Source organism: Grampus griseus (assembly GCF_964374135.1).
Source record: "Grampus griseus genome assembly, chromosome: 4".
In the NCBI taxonomy this organism is placed as follows: domain Eukaryota; kingdom Metazoa; phylum Chordata; class Mammalia; order Artiodactyla; family Delphinidae; genus Grampus; species Grampus griseus.
The window spans coordinates 25,854,623-25,871,435 of NC_138997.1; the positions used below are offsets into that span (position 1 = coordinate 25,854,623).

A 16,813-nucleotide genomic window follows, 5' to 3' on the forward strand; every position below is an offset into this window, starting at 1 on the left:
GTATTCGAAAACAGTCTGCCTGCTGGCTCTGATCTAAGGGAATAGGCTGGCAGCCAGGCCAGAGGGCATAGGAGCACAAACACACCTTCCGCACACTGCTTGAGGGTTGCCTCAGTGCCTTAGAAATTGTGCTAGCAATTAGAAAGGAAGCTCTGTGAGAGCAATAGGCAAAAGACTCTATTTCTAGGTAAAATTCTGCTTTTTACATAATTCCTAACCTGCTTGTCCCCTCCACACAAACATACCTTTTCTTTTTTTCTTCTCTTTTGTTGGCTCCCTTCTTTGGCTAGGCTCCCGAGTACATTTTCCTTCGCTAACTTAGTGCTGTTGTAAGTTGCACTTACATTGCATTTACACAATGTTAATGCCTGCAAGATGAAAGTAAAAACCTTTGAATATATTAATGCTGTAACACAGATGTCTTACTTTTTACTCTCTCTCTTTTTTTTTTTAGCAAGTTGATGTGGCTAATAATGATGCAGATTGTGTTGGATGGATGTGCAGATGAAACAGGGGAATACAGATTAAATAAAAATTTCTTCAAAGCTTACATTTGCTTCATAATTTAACTTCTGGGCTTGTCTCAGTGGTAGTAGGTGTGACCAGGCATCATAACATTGTTCTAAAATATCTTTGCATCACAGAGCCACAATCATCCAAACAGCACTGCTGTACTTCTTCGAAGCCAGGGGGAAAAAAAAGATAGGGAAAATAAAGACTGTCAGCAGCTCCGTACAGAGAGACCTGACCCAGATGCTAATGATGGGGGAGCTGAGAGAAAGCAGGGACAGAGGTTCTGGGCTTAAGAAGTAATCTGCTTGTATACTGAACTTGGCTTTTTGTAGCTACATTCAAAGCATCAGTAACCTGATATTGAATGAGGTGTGTGCCAGAGGTGGTCACATACTCACTCTGGAAACGTCCATGGAATGACTTTGTCATTGAGCTCTTTTAAACAATGAATAAAAGGGGGTATTGATGACATAAGACCTTGGAGCAGGTGCAATTTCTCTTTCATGTATCTGTTCATTCAAGGAGCATTTGTCAACATGCCACTCTATGCCAGGGACCTTGCTAGGTCCCTAGGATATAACAAAACCCCTCCCCTCAAGGAACTCATAGTCTAGTGGAGAAGACACATGCAAGCAAAAAACCAATAATATCATCTTTTAAAGGAAGGAAGAAGTGCTGTGGGTTCTCCCAGGAGGGAGTGGCTCTGTCTGCCAGACCACATGGGGCAAGACTACATCTGAGTTCTGCACCTTTAAGCCATGAGGAGAAACATACCAGCTGGACAGACATGATGGAGAAGCATGTGTTGAGGCCTGGAGTCATGGATGAGCAGAGCTTTGTGGAGTGATCAGGACGTCAGCATGGCAAGAGCTTAAGCTGTATTCAGGGGAAGGCCACGGTTGGGGGACAGAATGACGGGCAATAAGATTAGGGTTTGAAGCAGCCTCTACAAGGCCTCTTTTTTTCTTTTTTTTTTGCGGTACGCAGGCCTCTCACTGTTGTGGCCTCTCCAGTTGCGAAGCACAGGCTCTGGACACGGAGGCTCAGCGGCCATGGCTCACAGGCCCAGCTGCTCCGCGGCATGTGGGATCTTCCCGGACCGGGGCACAAACCCATGTCCCCTGCATCAGCAGGCAGGCTCTCAACCACTGCGCCACCAGGGAAGCCCGTCATGGCCTCTTATGCTGAGCTAAGGCATTTAGAATTTACACTACAGGCAACAGAAAGCCAACAGAAAGCTTGTGGCAAAGGGGAAGGGTGACACAATCTGACGTCCCTTCTATGATAAATGATAGTTGTAAGGAAGGGACATGGCCCCTCTAGAAGAGACTGTTTAGGACGTCTGTGCAGTTCTCCAGACTGTGATGACAATAGTTAGCTGAAGAAAAAAGGCTGGATTCAAGAGACTCTATTGAGGAACTTAGAGGAGCAGAATTGAGCTTCAGCTCAAAATTTTTGCCAGTAACCACATCGTCCCCTTGCCCCTCCAGGATGATCTTACAGTTATCTTGCAGTTCCAAGGTAACTTGCTCGGAAGCCCAGGCTCCTTTCCAGGTAAAATGCACTCAGCGCATAAGGGTCTAATAAGATACATGAAAAAAATCTTATTGGTCTTCCCTCTTACACCTTGAGCTTTGTGAACACAGACAGCGGCCATGCCTTATCCCCTTCGTTAACTCTGATGGCATCTAAATAGAACTTTGAAGAGAACACATTTATGATGTTTTCCCAAATGAATGAATCAAAATGAGTGACAAAACTGGAGTGTAACACCCTCCTCCCCATCCAGATTGTAAAAACACATTGTGTTTGTTTAAAATAGTTGCTAGATTATAAAATTTAATTTTTTTATTTTGAGAGAAGGAAAGTGATCAATTTATTGTAAACAATAAAAAAGCTATGCTCTGGTGCTTTATTGAAATGAGTGCCCACCTCTTCGTAGAAATAAACTAAGTATAAACTAAGTTTTTAGGTAGTGACCTAGAATGCTGATTTCCCAGATTTCCAAGTGATGCACACACAGCAGGTCTATGTGGTTACATGGTAAACGTGCTTCAGGGAGTGACTGTCCAGGCCTGGGTTTTTTGGAGGTAGTGAGCTCCTGATGCTATAAGAGATCCATTGCCTTCTGCTGATGTTACTAAAGAAGCAGTAGGTGAACACAGCTGACAGGGACAGTGGGTAAGTTGGGCACTGCACCAAGACACCCTGCCGACGGGCAAGTGGCAACTAAAATCTAAGAGTTGTGTCCATCTTGAGGGTTTGTTTTTTAAATCAAGAGCTGGATGGGAGAATGGGATCCTGGACTCAAGGTAAAAGGACTAGAATGAATGGAAAAGCATATTGCTGGGACCAGTTTCACAGACAATGCCCCAATCATACCTATCGCCAGTCTGCATCGCGTCCTTTCAAAATATTTTCCCCATTTCTTTTCTCAGTGGTTTTCGAGTTTCATTTCAACCCTGATGTTTACACCTTCTCTCTCACTCAGCTTGGCTGGTACAGCTTTAAAAGAACCTGAAAGGGAACAGGAGGACACAGTGTCTTTAAACACAATTGACACAGCCATCTGTCAGGCGCCGAGGGCATCTGGGAGAGATGCTCTCCATGCTCATCTGGCCAACTGGTCGACTGCGGGACCCTAATAATTACATTATCAAAGCCAGAGCATCGTCCACCGCATGAAACTTCAGACATTACTTATGGATGAAATGAGGTCAGAAGAGGTCAGAAAAGATGAGAGATGAGCTGGCCATGACAGCTGTCCAAGCTGCCCTTGAGATGCAACTCACAGCTTCAGAGCTGGGGCTGCATCTTCTCTTGGAGAAGAGGTTCTGTCCACCAGATTCGCTGCTGCTGCTGCTGTTTCAACCCTGGGGCAAGTCTCCCAGGCAAAGCAACCCTCCTGGAGGAGGATGTAGGAAAAGCAAGCAAATACTGCTTTTAAAATATAAAAAGCATTAATCTCGTGTTTGTGCTTGTCTAGTGAGCTTTAATGCCAGGCTCGAAGCTCCCCAAGAGCAGTTATTAGCATTGTGGCTAGGCCTTAAGCAACTCTCTGAATGAAAGCATGTATCAGGCATGAATGAACAGACAGCTTGATGACAGCAAAAAACAACACATACACCCTGGTGTAGAGAGTTGACGAGAGAGCTTTTTATGAACAGATGTGATGAACATTGTGGTACCTGTCTCTTTTTGAATTATGGTTTTCTCAGGGTATATGCCTACTAGTGGGATTGCTAGGTCATATGGTAGTTCTATTTTTAGTTTTTTAAGGAACCTCCATACTGTTTTCCATAGTAGCTATATCAATTTACATTCCCACCAACAGTGCAAGAGGGTTCCCTTTTCTCCACATCCTCTCCAGCATTTATTGTTTGTAGATGTTTTTTAACATTTTTATTGTAGTATAATTGTTTTACAATGGTGTCTTAGTTTCTGCTTTATAACAGAGTGAATCAGCTATTCATATACATATATCCCCATATCTCCTCTGCCTTGCGTCTCCCTCTCACACTTCCTATCCCACTCCTCTAGGTGGTCACAAAGCACTGAGCTGATCTCCCTGTGCTATGCGGCTGCTTCCAACTAGCTATCTATTTTACATTTGGTAGTGTATATAAGTCCATGCCACTCTCTCACTTTGTCCCAGCTTCCCTTTCCCCTTCCCCGTGCCCTGAAGTCCATTCTCTATGTCTATATCTTTATTCCTGTTCTGCCCCTAGGTTCTTCAGAACCATTTTTTTAAAATTCCGTATATATGTGTTAGCATACGGTATTTGTTTTTCTCTTTCTGACTTACTTCACTCTGTATGACAGACTCTAGGTCCATCCACCTCACTACAAATAACTCAATTTTGTTTCTTTTTATGGCTGAGTAATATTCCATTGTATATATGTGCCACATCTTCTTTACCCATTCATCTGTTGATGGACACTTAGATTGCTTCCATGCCCTGGCTATTGTAAATAGAGCTGCAATGAACATTGTGGTACATGACTCTTTTTGAATTATGGTTTTCTCAGGGTATATGCCCAGTAGTGGGACTGCTGGGTCGTATGGTAGTTCCATTTTTAGGTTTTTAAGGAACCTCCATACTGTTCTCCATAGTGGCTGTATCAATTTATATTCCCACCAACAGTGCACAAATGTTTTCTTTTCTCCACACCCTCTCCAGCATTTACTGTTTCTAGATTTTTTGATGATGGGCATTCTGACTGGTGTGAGGTGATACCTCACTGTAGCTTCGATTTGCATTTCTCTAATGATTAGTGATGTTGAGCATTCTTTCATGTGTTTGTTGGCAATCTGTATATCTTCTTTGGAGAAATGTCTATTTAGGTCTTCTGCCTGTTTTTGGATTGGGTTGTTTGTTTTTCTGATATTGAGCTGCATGAGCTGCTTGTAAATTTTGGAGATTAATCCTTTGTCAGTTGCTTCATTTGAAAATATTTTCTCCCATTCTGAGGTTTGATTTTCATCTTGTTTATGTTTTCCTTTTTTGTGAAAAAGCTTTTAAGTTTCATTAGGTGCCATTTATTTGTCTTTTTAATTCAATTTCTCTAAGAGGTAGGTCAAAAAGGATCTTGCTGTGATTTATGTCATAGAGTGTTATGCCTATGTTTTCCTCTAAGAGTTTTATAGTGTCTGACCTTACATGTAGGGCTTTAATCCATTTTGAGTTTATTTTTGTGTATGGTGTTAGGGAGTGTTCTAATTTCATTCTTTTACATGTAGCTGTCCAGTTATCCCACCACCACTTATTGAAGAGGCTGTCTTTTCTCCATTGTATATTCTTGCCTCCTTTATCAAAAATAAGGTGACCACATGTGCATGGGTTTAACTCTGGGCTTTCTATCCTGTTCTATTGACCTATATTTCTGTTTTTGTGCCAGTACCATACTGTCTTGATTACTGTAGCTTTGTAGTATAGTCTGAAGTCCAGGAGCCTGATTCCTCCAGCTCCATTTTTTTTTTCTCTCAAGATTGCTTTGGCTATTTGGGGTCTTTTGTGTTTCCATACAAAGTGTGAAGTTTTTTGTTCTCATTCTGGGAAAAATGTCACTGTTAGTTTTATAAGGATTGCATTGAATCTGTAGATAGCTTTGGGTAGTATAGTCATTTTCACAATGCTGATTCTTCCAATCCAAGAACATGGTATATCTCTCCATCTATTTGTATCATCTTTAATTTCTTTCATCAGGGTCTTATAGTTTTCTGCATACAGGCCTTTTGTCTCCTTAGGTAGGTTTATTCCTAGGTATTTTATTCTTTTTGTTGCAGTGGTAAATGGGACTGTTTCCTTAATTTCTCTTTCAGATTTTTTATCATAAGTGTATAGGAATGCAAGAGATTTCTGTGCATTAACTTTGTATCCTGCTACTTTACCAACTTTATTGACTAGCTCTAGTAGTTTTCTGGTAGCATCTTTAGGATTCTCTATGTATAGTATCAAGTCATCTGCAAACAGTGACAGCTTTACTTCTTGTTTTCCGATTTGGATTCCTTTTATTTCTTTTTCTTCTCTGATTGCTGTGGCTAAAACTTCCAAAACTATGTTGAGTAATAGTGGTAAGAGTGGAAAACCTTGTCTTGTTCCTGCTCTTAGAGAAAAAGTTTTCAGTTTTTCACCATTGAGAATGATGTTGGCTGTGGGTTTGTCATATATGGCCCTTATTATGTTCAGGTAGGTTCCCTCTATGCCTACTTTCTGGAGGGTTTTTTTTTATCATAAGTGGGTGTTGAATTTTGTCAAAAGCATTTTATGCATCTATTGAGATGATCATACGGTTTTTCTCCTTCAATTTGTTAATATGGTTTATCACATTGATTGATTTGCGTATATTGAAGAATTCTTGGATTCCTGGGATAAACCCCACTTGATCATGGTGTATGATCCTTTTAATGTGCTGTTGGATTCTGTTTGTTGAACACTTTTGCACCTGCGTTCATCAGTGAGATTAGCCTGTAGTTTTCCTTCTTTGTCTTGCTTTGGTATCAGGATAATGGTGGTCTCATAGAATGAGCTTGGGAGTGTTCTTCCCTCTGCTATATTTTGGAAGAGTTTGAGAAGGATAGGTGTTACCTCTTCTCTAAATGTTTGATAGAATTTTCCTGTGAAGTCATCTGGTCCTGAGCTTTTATTTTTTGGAAGATTTTTAATCACAGTCTCAATTTCAGTGCTTGTGATTTGTCTGTTTATATTTTCTATTTCTTCCTAGTTCAGTCTCAGAACGTTGTGCCTTTCTAAGAATTTGTCCATTTCCTCCAGGTTGTCCATTTTATTGACATATAGTTGCTTGTTGTAATCTCTCATGATCCTTTGTATTTCTGCAGTGTCAGTTGTTACTTCTCCTTTTAATTTCTAATTTTGTATTTGTGTCCTCTTCCTTTTTTTCTTGATGAGCCTGGCTAATGGATTATCAATTTTGTTTTTCTTCTCAAACAGCCAGCTTTTAGTTTTATTGATCTTTGCTATCATTTCCTTTATTTCTTTTTCATTTATTTCTGATCTGATCTTTACGATTTCCTTCCTTCTGCTAACTTTGGGTTTTTTTTTTTTTGTTTTTCTTTCTCTAATTGCTTTAGGTGTAAGGTTAGGTTGTTTATTTGAGGTGTTTGTTGTTTCTTGAGGTAGGATTGTATTGCTATAAACTTCCCTCTTAGAAATGCTTTTGCTTCATCCCATAGGTTTTGAGTCGTCGTGTTATCATTGTCATTTGTTTCTAGGTATTTTTTGATTTCTTTGATTTCTTCAGTGATCTCTTGGTTATTAAGTAGTGTATTGTTTAGCCTCCATGTTTTTGTATTTTTTACAGATTTTTTTTCCTTTAATTGATGTCTAGTCTCACAGCATTGTGTTCAGAAAAGTTACGTGATAAGATTCCAATTTTCTTAAATTTACCAATGCTTGATTTGTGACCCAAGATATGATCTATCCTGGAGAATGTTCCATGAGCACTTAAGGAGAAAGTGTATTCTGTTGTTTTTGGATGGAATGTCCTACAAATATCAATTAAGTGCATCTTGTTTAATGTATCATTTAAAGCTTGTGTTACCTTATTTATTTTCATTTTGGATGAACTGTCCATTGGTGAAAGTGGGGTGTTAAAGTCCCCTAGTTCAAGTCCCCTACTATGGTTGTGTTACTGTCGACTTCCCCTTTTATGGCTGTTAGCATTTGCCTAATGTATTGAGGTGCTCCTATGTTGGGTGCATAAATATTTACAATTGCTGTATCTTCTTCTTGGATTGATCACTTGATCATTACATAGTGTCATTCTTTGTCTCTTGTAATAGTCTTTATTTTAAAGTCTATCTTTTCTGATATGAGAATTGCTACTCCAGCTTTCTTTTGATTTCCATTTGCATGGAATATCTTTTTCTCTCCCTTCACTTTCTGTCTGTATGTGTCCCTAGGTCTGAAGTGGGTCTCTTGTAGCCAGCATATATATGGGTCTTGTTTTTGTATCCATTCAGCCAGTCTATGTCTTTTGGTGGGAGCATTTAATCTATTTACATTTAAGGTAATTATCAATATGTATGCTCCTATTACCATTTTCTTAATTGTTTTGGGTTTGTTATTGTAAGTCTTTTCCTTCTCTTGTGTTTCCTGCCTAGAGAAGTTCCTTTAGCATTTGTTGTAAAGCTGGTTTGGTGGTGCTGAATTCTCTTAGCTTTTGCGTGTCTGTAAAGGTTTTAATTTCTCCGTCGAATCTGAATGAGATCCTTGCTGGGTAGAGAAATCTTGGTTGCATGTTTTTCCCTTTCATCACTTTAAATATGTCTTGCCACTCCCTTCTGGCTTTCAGAGTTTCTGTTGAAGGATCTGCTGTTAACCTTATGGGGATTCCCTTGTGTGTTATTTGTTGTTTTTCCCTTGCTGCTTTAATATTTTTTCTCTGTATTTAATTTTTGATAGTTTGATTAATATGTGTCTTGGCATGTTTCTTCTTAGATTTATCCTGTATGGGACTCTCTGTGCTTCCTGGACTTGATTAACTATTTCCTTCCCCATATTAGGGAAGTTTCCAACTATAATCTCTTCAAATACTTTCTCATACCCTTACTTTTTCTCTTCTTCTTCTGGGACCCCTAAATTCGAATGTTGGTGTGTTTAATATTGTCCCTGTGTTCTCTAAGACTGTTATTGTTCATTTGCTCTTTAGTTCTTTTAGGTCCTTGTTAAACGTTTCTTTTATTTCCTCCATTGTATTTCCAAGATTTTGGCTCATCTTTACTATCATTACTCTGAATTTTTTTTCAGGTCAACTGCGTATTTCCTCTTCATATGTTTGGTCTGCTGTGTTTTTGCCTTGCTCCTTCCTCTGCTGTGTGTTTCTCTGTCTTCTCATTTTGCTTAACTTACTGTGTTTGGGGTCTCCTTTTTGCAGGCTGCAGGTTCATAATACCTGTTGTTTTTGCTGTCTGCCCCCAGTGCCTAGGTTTGGTTCAGTGGGTGTGTAGGCTTCCTGGTGGACGGGACTAGTGCCTGTTTTCTGGTGGATGAGGCTGGATCTTGTCTCTCTGGTGGGCAGGACTGTGTCCCGTGGTGTGTTTTGGGGTATCTGTGACCTTATAATGATTTTAGGCAGCCTCTCTGCTAATGGGTGAGGTTGTGTTCCTGTCTTGCTGGTTGTTTGGCATGGGGTGTCCAGCACTGTAGATTGCTGGTTGTTGTGTGGAGCTGGGTCTTAGCATTGAGATGGAGATCTCTGGGAAAGCTTTCATTGTTTGATATTACGTGGAGCTGGGAGGTCTCTGCTGGACCAATGTCCTGAACTCGGCTCCTCCACCTCAGAGGCACAGGCCTGACATCTGGCCAGAGCACCAAGACCCTGTCAGCCACACAGAAGGCAAGGAAGAGGCCTCAGAAGAAACCAAACCTTGACCTTAGACTTCATCCTCCAGAACAGTGAAAAAATAAATTTCTGTTGTTTAAGCCACCCAATCTTCTGGTATTTTATTATGGCAATCCTAGAAGACTGGCAGAAGCACCTATAAGCCACCATCTCCGAGGGCTGCTCCCTGCCTTGGCCCCAGCCCAGTAGCCCCTTGACACCCAGAAAGTGGATCACAAAGCCCCAGATCTGCTCCAGCTGCTTGCAGGCACCTCAGAGGCCCCAGCGCTGGGTTGGAGCAGTTTGTAGATTCTTTGATGATGGCCATTCTGACCATTGTGAGCTGTTACCTCATTATGGTTTTGATTTGCATTTTAGTGATTAGTGATGTTGAGTATCCTTTCACGTGTTTCTTGGCAATCTGTATATCTTCTTTGGAGAATGTCTATTTAGGTCTTCTGCCCATTTTTGGATTGTGTTGTTTGTTTTTTTGACATTTATGAGCCTCATATATTTTGGAGATAAATCCTTTGTCAGTTGCTTCATTTGCAGATATCTCTCCGATTCTGAGGGTTGTCTTTTTGTCTTGTTTATGGTTTCCTGTGTTGTGCAAAAGCTATTTACAATAGCAACCTAAGTGTCCATCGACAGATGAATGGATAAAGATGTGGCACATATATACAATGGAATATTACTTGGCCATAAATAGAAATGAAATTGAGTGATTTGTAGTGAGGTGGATGTACCTAGAGTCTGTCATACAGAGTGATGTATGTCAGAAAGAGAAAAACAAATACCATATGCTAACACATATATATAGAATCTAAAAAAATAAATTGTTCTGATGAATCTAGGGGCAGGACAGGAATAAAGATGCAGACGCAGAGGATGGACTTGAGGACACGGAGAGGGGGAAGGGGAAGCTGGGATGAAATGAGAGAGTAGCATTGACATATATACACTACCAAATGTAAAATAGATAAGTAGTGGAAAGCAGCTGCACAGGGAGATCAGCTCAGTGCTTTGTGATGACCTAGAGGGGTGGGATAGGGAGGGTAGCATGGAGGCACCAGAGGGAGGGGACATGGGGATATATGTATATGTATAGCTGATTCACTTTGTTATACAGCAGAAACTAGCACAACATTGTAAAGCTATTATACTCCAATAAAGAAGTTAAAAAGAAGAACAGGTGTCATGGATGAAAAAACATTTTAAGTCTATTTCTTTGGTTGTACAGTCAAATAAAAAGATCTTCTCCTGTGAGTGATAGTTCACTATTGTTTACCTAATTTTCTGGAGTAGACATATGAAGTTAGAAGTTCACTTGGAGAATTACAACAGGATTTACTCTATCTTATATATGAAGACACAAACAAAACCTTAAAACAAAATAATTTCAGTCTTTTATTAATGGCCCCTTACCTAGGGCCAGAAATATTAATAAAAGGAATAGATCTAGATACTTAAATTTATCATAAAATTTCTAGTTTCTTGCACAAGAAAATGACATACTGAATTGAGAATTGGTCACTTCATTAAGTGTTGCAAAGCACCTTTTCAATTTTACCTGAATGCTGTTGCAATTATAGCCACCACTTAGAAAGAAATACAAATATAATACACACATTCTTTGTGAAAAATATTAATTAATATTAACCTCAAGGAGCTAAAGGTTAAAAAGAGCAGAGTTCCCATTTCCAAGTGTAATAAATCAGTCCAATTTTGAGTCAAGGCTGTAAAAACACGTCAAGAGCTTTCTAGTGTAAACACAGTGAGATTAAGAACTTTTCTTTCTGAAGAAGCAAAACATGCATTTCTAAACTGCAAGCCCTTCTAGCACATTGCTCAATGCCAAATGCAGCTTCCTCCTGTTGTGCTTTATGTTAACGCTTTCTTTTCACAGATGAAAGTTTCATTTTTTATTTTTTTATTTTTTGAAAGTTTCATATTTTTAAAAAAAGGATACAGGAATATGTAGATAGTATTGGAGTGATGGCTGAGAGGAATAACAATAGTATGTGGTCTGGGAATTCTCTTCTATGTCACAATCTCTTCCCCTCCTGTGAGTGTAGCAAAATAATTGGCCAACATAATTAAATATGAATCCACATAACTTCAGACTCTGACCATGGGATCAGTCCTTTGATAGGCTAAAACAGGTGCTTCATCCAGCCCTGTACTCCAAAAGCAAATTGGAAAACCTGTACTTCCTTTGATTCGTGAAAAGATGCATCTGCTGTAAATAAGAAGCACCTACTTGACATTTCCTTAGGAAGACATCTGAAACCTTAGAATGTATTTATCACAAATGTGGTGGTGACATTATAATACATTATAGTTCCTCAGGCCCAGTTTTCCCCACCAGCATTCATATATTCTTAAAGGGAAGATGTTTTCAGCTTACTTGGGAGATAGCAATACTACAGAACTAAAATAAAAGAAAGAAAGAAAGAAAAAACCATAATGTAATCAGCAGTTGGAAAATGATTCAATCATATTTACTGAAGACCTGTGATGGGCAGAGCTCTTTACCAGGTACCATGGAAAGGTATAAATAAAATAGCAAATGAGTTCCTTTTCTCAAAAGGCCTATAGTCAAATGGAAGAAACATATATAAACAAATGCATGTGAATCTTTAAAAATCAGCACATGCAAAACCAAGCACAAGTGAATACACACAAGTTTGTGCAAAGGCACCTCACTGGCAGGCTGATTTCATATGAGATGGCCTCCAAACTTGGGCTGCCAGGCACAGAAACACAGCTGCATGACAGTTCTGTCCACAATATCAACTTGGTCATTTTCTGTCAAAGCATTTATTTACTGTGAGTTAAGGTAGTAGTTCTACTGTTTGATAATATGATAAAGATTTAATAAAATTAATCCAATAATTGATTTACAGTCTTCTGTTGATTGTCTTGCGCAGACTATGAATTTTACTTTAGCTATTGAAAAGCTACTAGAAACACGCCAAGATAGTTTGTAGGTTTTTAACTTGAAATATTTAAAGAATGTACCAGAAAGAAGATAATTTTTTAGGTTAATTGGAAGGAAATGCGACACATTTCTATGCTAATATAGGGATTTTAAATTTACAAGGCAAGGAATAAAAAAGCATCTTAACAGATTTTCCCCCCTTACATTAAGAATCACTAACGGAGACTATCATCTTAATTTTATAATCATCTTAACATTTTAGTAGGATAGAGAAAGAAGAAAGTATCTGGTTCTAAGAAATAATTTCTCATAGAAAATTTTAATAGTTACAGCCAAATCTCATAAACATTCTAAAGGAATAAGCAGAAGGTCTATCTGAGTACAGAAATACTTGCTGCTATTTTTTTAATAAAGATTCAACCCATAAGACAACGATGATACAATCATATACATGGTAGGATTACAGGCAGGAACATGAGTTCAGTAAGAAATTACTGATCTCTATATTTGGGTTAAGAAATTCGGGAGACAAGTTAATTTTTAACAGTATTCACTCTGTCTGAACAGCTATACTTACAGCTGTGTAAGTGAATGGTCAAACAAGTTAGTCACAACTGTAACATCTATGAGTTACCACTTATTTTGAAAAGCAGTGTGGTTAGATTTAAATAATAAAAGCATTATTTCAAATCCATCTCTGCCATAAATGATCCGTTTTTCTAGAGTCTTCTTTAACATTTTTTTTTAATTTTTTTAATTTATTTTTATTTTTGGCTGCGTTGGGTCTTTGTTGCGGTGCACGGGCTTCTCATTGCAGTGGCTTCTCTTATCGCAGAGCATGGCGCGCGGGCTTCAGTAGTTGTGGCGCATGGACTTAGCTGCTCTGCGGCATGTGGGATCTGCCCAGGCCAGGGCTCGAACCCATGTCCCCTGCATTCGCAGGTGGATTCTTAACCACTGCGCCACCAGGAAAGTCCTCTTCTTTAACATGTTGATGTACAGTCTATGGGTATATTATAAGAAATAGTATGCATCCAGCAGAATCAAAAACGAAGAACAAAATGATCAATAGAGCCCAGATAAAACTGTCATATGTAAATTATTTATTTAAATTATATTAATCAGAAAATCCAACTAATTGTGATATTTCTGTCAATAGTTTAAAAATAATAAAAAATATTGCTATTTAGAATTATATATATGGCACCCTTGAAGTACCTTCTGAATCATTAGTTTTGGAGATAGCGTATATGTCTTTTGTTTGTTTACAGATATTAATTCATACCAAATTGCTATCGAAAAAAAAAGGGTGGGTAGTTTGCAGTGGTATAGCGTAAACACACACACACACACACACACACACACACACACACACAAGATCTCTAAAATAAAAATACATTACTTAATGCAGTAGAGATAACAATTTAATTTTTAAAAAATCTTTTTTGAAACTGAGAATTGTAGAGAAACATGACAAGTGCCATTGGAATGCAGTGGAGCAGAAAGGTCCCTGGCCATGGATCAGGAAAGTCCAGTTGTAGGAGCAGGGATGGCTTTTTGTGTGTTTCAGTTTCCCCATCTGTACAAAGCCGAAGCCCTTGACCCCTCCCAGTGCTGATCTTCCTGTGCTCCAATTACGGGGTTGGAAAGAATCTTTCTCTGGCACTTCCCACACATCCTGCATGTAGAGCAGAGGCTGAAGATCTTAAAACCAAGCTGAACATAATGATAAATTCATGGGGGCATTGCTTAGTGAGTGGTCTTAAATAAACTGAAGAGCAAAAATTTCTGAGATTGGAATACTAAGAGTCAGTTCCCCAAACCATGCTATCTTCAACATTTCATCTGCACCGAAAGCAACATTCACTGTAAACTCATGCATAAAAAATGCATTTTGTTTTAATTAACTTTGAACATGTTAATATGCTAATTTATACAAGTCAAAATGTATTTGATCACACATTTACAAATCCTGACCCGTGACACATTTTTCATGCTCAACTAGACATTTCTGTTAGATAATCTGCTCTAAAATATGGAACCTTTCCATATTTTTAGAAGCTACTTTAGTTATCTTCCAAAGATATTACAAGATGGTGGGAGCAAGGGAAGAAGGGAACCTTAGCCATTTTTATAAAACTGGCAAAACAGAACAGTTTGTAGATTGCCTCACGTTTGACAGGTGTTTGCATTGGGCACAATAGGAATTCCGCCCAGCCCAGTAAACACCGGGGAGCTGAGCTTGAAATGTTGGAGAAAGTTGGGTCCAGCTGGGAATGCTGCACCTTTAATTTCTTATGGTTGAATATGAACGGAGTGAAAAACTATAATTAGAAATTATACGGGATACAAAAAAAAGCACCTTCTGTGTCATAAAAGCAACGTGGGTTCTACCTGGTCCCTTTTGGGCTAAGTAAGCTGTTTGATCAGCTTCTTTCAGTCTCTGTGGATGTCCTTATATGAGTCTAATTGAAGGACTCCTGTTCTCTTTTTATTTTTGCTCTATGAAAAATGTATCAGAGATGTCATAATGAACTTTGATATGGTGAAATGATAATAATGTCCTAATTATATATAAAAATGTAATTACACTTGCTTCTATTATAGAAAAACTCCCTTTATAATGAAGTGTTATGTTGGAAAAAGATTTTCATTATAGGTGGATTCCTTTACTTGTTAATTTGAGCTCTGATTCATCACTTTAATATTAAAAAAGTTCTTTGTAAGTTACTTTTGATGTGTCTCATTTATGGTTCATTTTACTTCCTGGACACCACCAGGAGTCCAAATCCAAACTTCTTTAAAAGACACTTAAAAATACATCTTTCAAAAGAAATTCTTTCTAGATGGTGGAACAGCAGTAATCAAGAAAAATATTACTGACCTTCTCATTTACCTGAGCTCTGAAAACTTTTCTTTTGAAATTTGAAAATAAAAAGAGATGTGTGGCTTCTCAGATGTTTAAAAATCTGTCAGTGCATGAGGTAGTAATATGTAGACTATTTAAAAATAAGTTTTAGCCAAAAATCAATTATATGGGTAAAGTCATGGCACTCAAACAATATAGTTCCTTTTCTACTCATTTTGGGATTGCTCAGATCATCATTTCACCAAATCAAGTGCAAAATTGAGGAGTGCAATAAATCCTTCTTCCTTGTTCTTTGTAACAAACCAAAGTCTTGGTAGGAAAAATAATTAGATGATTAAAATTAGTTTTGAAATATTCAGTTATTCAGCTGAATCTGTCCACCATCACAGGAGATAAATATTTCAACATTAACATCAGAAAAAAAGAGATTAAGCTATAAATTGTCAGAACCAACAAGAAAATGTAACTGGCATAAAGAAGACATTCAAAAATGTGGCAAGAAAAATAAAAAATTAACCTACAACTACCACAAAGCATTATATTTATTTTAGGACACCCACTTTTAGACTGTCAGTAAGATAAATTTGTTCAAAAATAATTTGCTTAGAGTACTGGGTCCTTTGAAGGGAGACTATGATTTAAACAGGTCTGACTTTTATAACATCAGAGTCCGTATCTCTGTTTATTGTTCTATAATTTTTAAGTAGAATGGGAATCTTGAAAATTTTAGAGAATTCCAACTTCTTTGAGAACCTCTTCCCGAATTCGATGACTCTAGGAATTTCATTATAACTTTAGTTATGGGACTTTAAGGGAATCGTACTTGATTGCTCCCTCTCCACTGCCCTAACCCAACGTTCAGCTTTTTTAGTGAATCCTCTTGATTCTACCTCCCAAGTGTCTCTCATATCCACATCCGTCCCTCAGTTTAACCCACTGCCATATCTCATTCAGATTCCTGCAGTGGCCTCCTAGTCTTTCTGCTTCCTCCTCAATCTATTCTCTGTAAGTCAGTTAATGACCTAGTAAATCATAAACCAAATCATGCCACCTCCATGTATAAATACTCACCGTTCACCTGTGCTCAGAATAAAACCCAAGCTCCTTACATGGCACAAGAGGCTGGCCATGGTCTGATGCTGATACATGCCTCCAACCTCACCTCCCACCACTCCACCATCAATGCTCAACTCCTCTCAACACACTTGCAGTCTCTTAAAAATATTGTGTTCTGCTCCCTCTGTCTAAGTGATCCTTTCCAAACGTTCCATGGCTGGTTCTTTTCAGGTCTGTTTCACTACTGCTGGAAGGGCCAGGCAGCCTGCCCAAGCAGGGCCCTACTTTGGCTGTTCTCTCTCCTAACACCCTATTTCCCCTTTCATTCTTCCCTCCCTAATCACTCAAGTATTTGTCTCATGTCTGTATCCTTAATAAGATGTGGCTTTCAAGAACAAGAGTCGTGCTAAGTCCCACATCCACTCCCCCATCTCCTGCCTCCAAGAATTGAACTTTCCCTGTTCTCCCAAATTTACCAAGCATTTCCACTCCACCAGGCTCTGCAAATACACTGCTCCCTGCCTGGATAGTGCTCTCACAATCTACAGACTTTCAAAATCTTTCTTGTCTTTCAAGACCCCACTCAACTT

General features: G+C 38.6%; 1 long non-coding RNA gene across 1 annotated transcript in view; it reads right to left on the reverse strand.

The window, feature by feature from the left end:
* Window positions 1-291: 291 nt before the first annotated feature.
* Window positions 292-16,813, reverse strand: part of LOC309822112 — a 215,024-nt gene continuing 198,502 nt past the window's right edge. The window contains exons 2-5 of the long non-coding RNA XR_014296699.1: window positions 2,896-3,030; window positions 2,015-2,093; window positions 552-677; window positions 292-368 (exon numbers count right to left, since the gene is read on the reverse strand). This is a non-coding gene — a long non-coding RNA (uncharacterized lncRNA). The remainder of the gene's footprint in view (window positions 369-551; window positions 678-2,014; window positions 2,094-2,895; window positions 3,031-16,813) is intronic.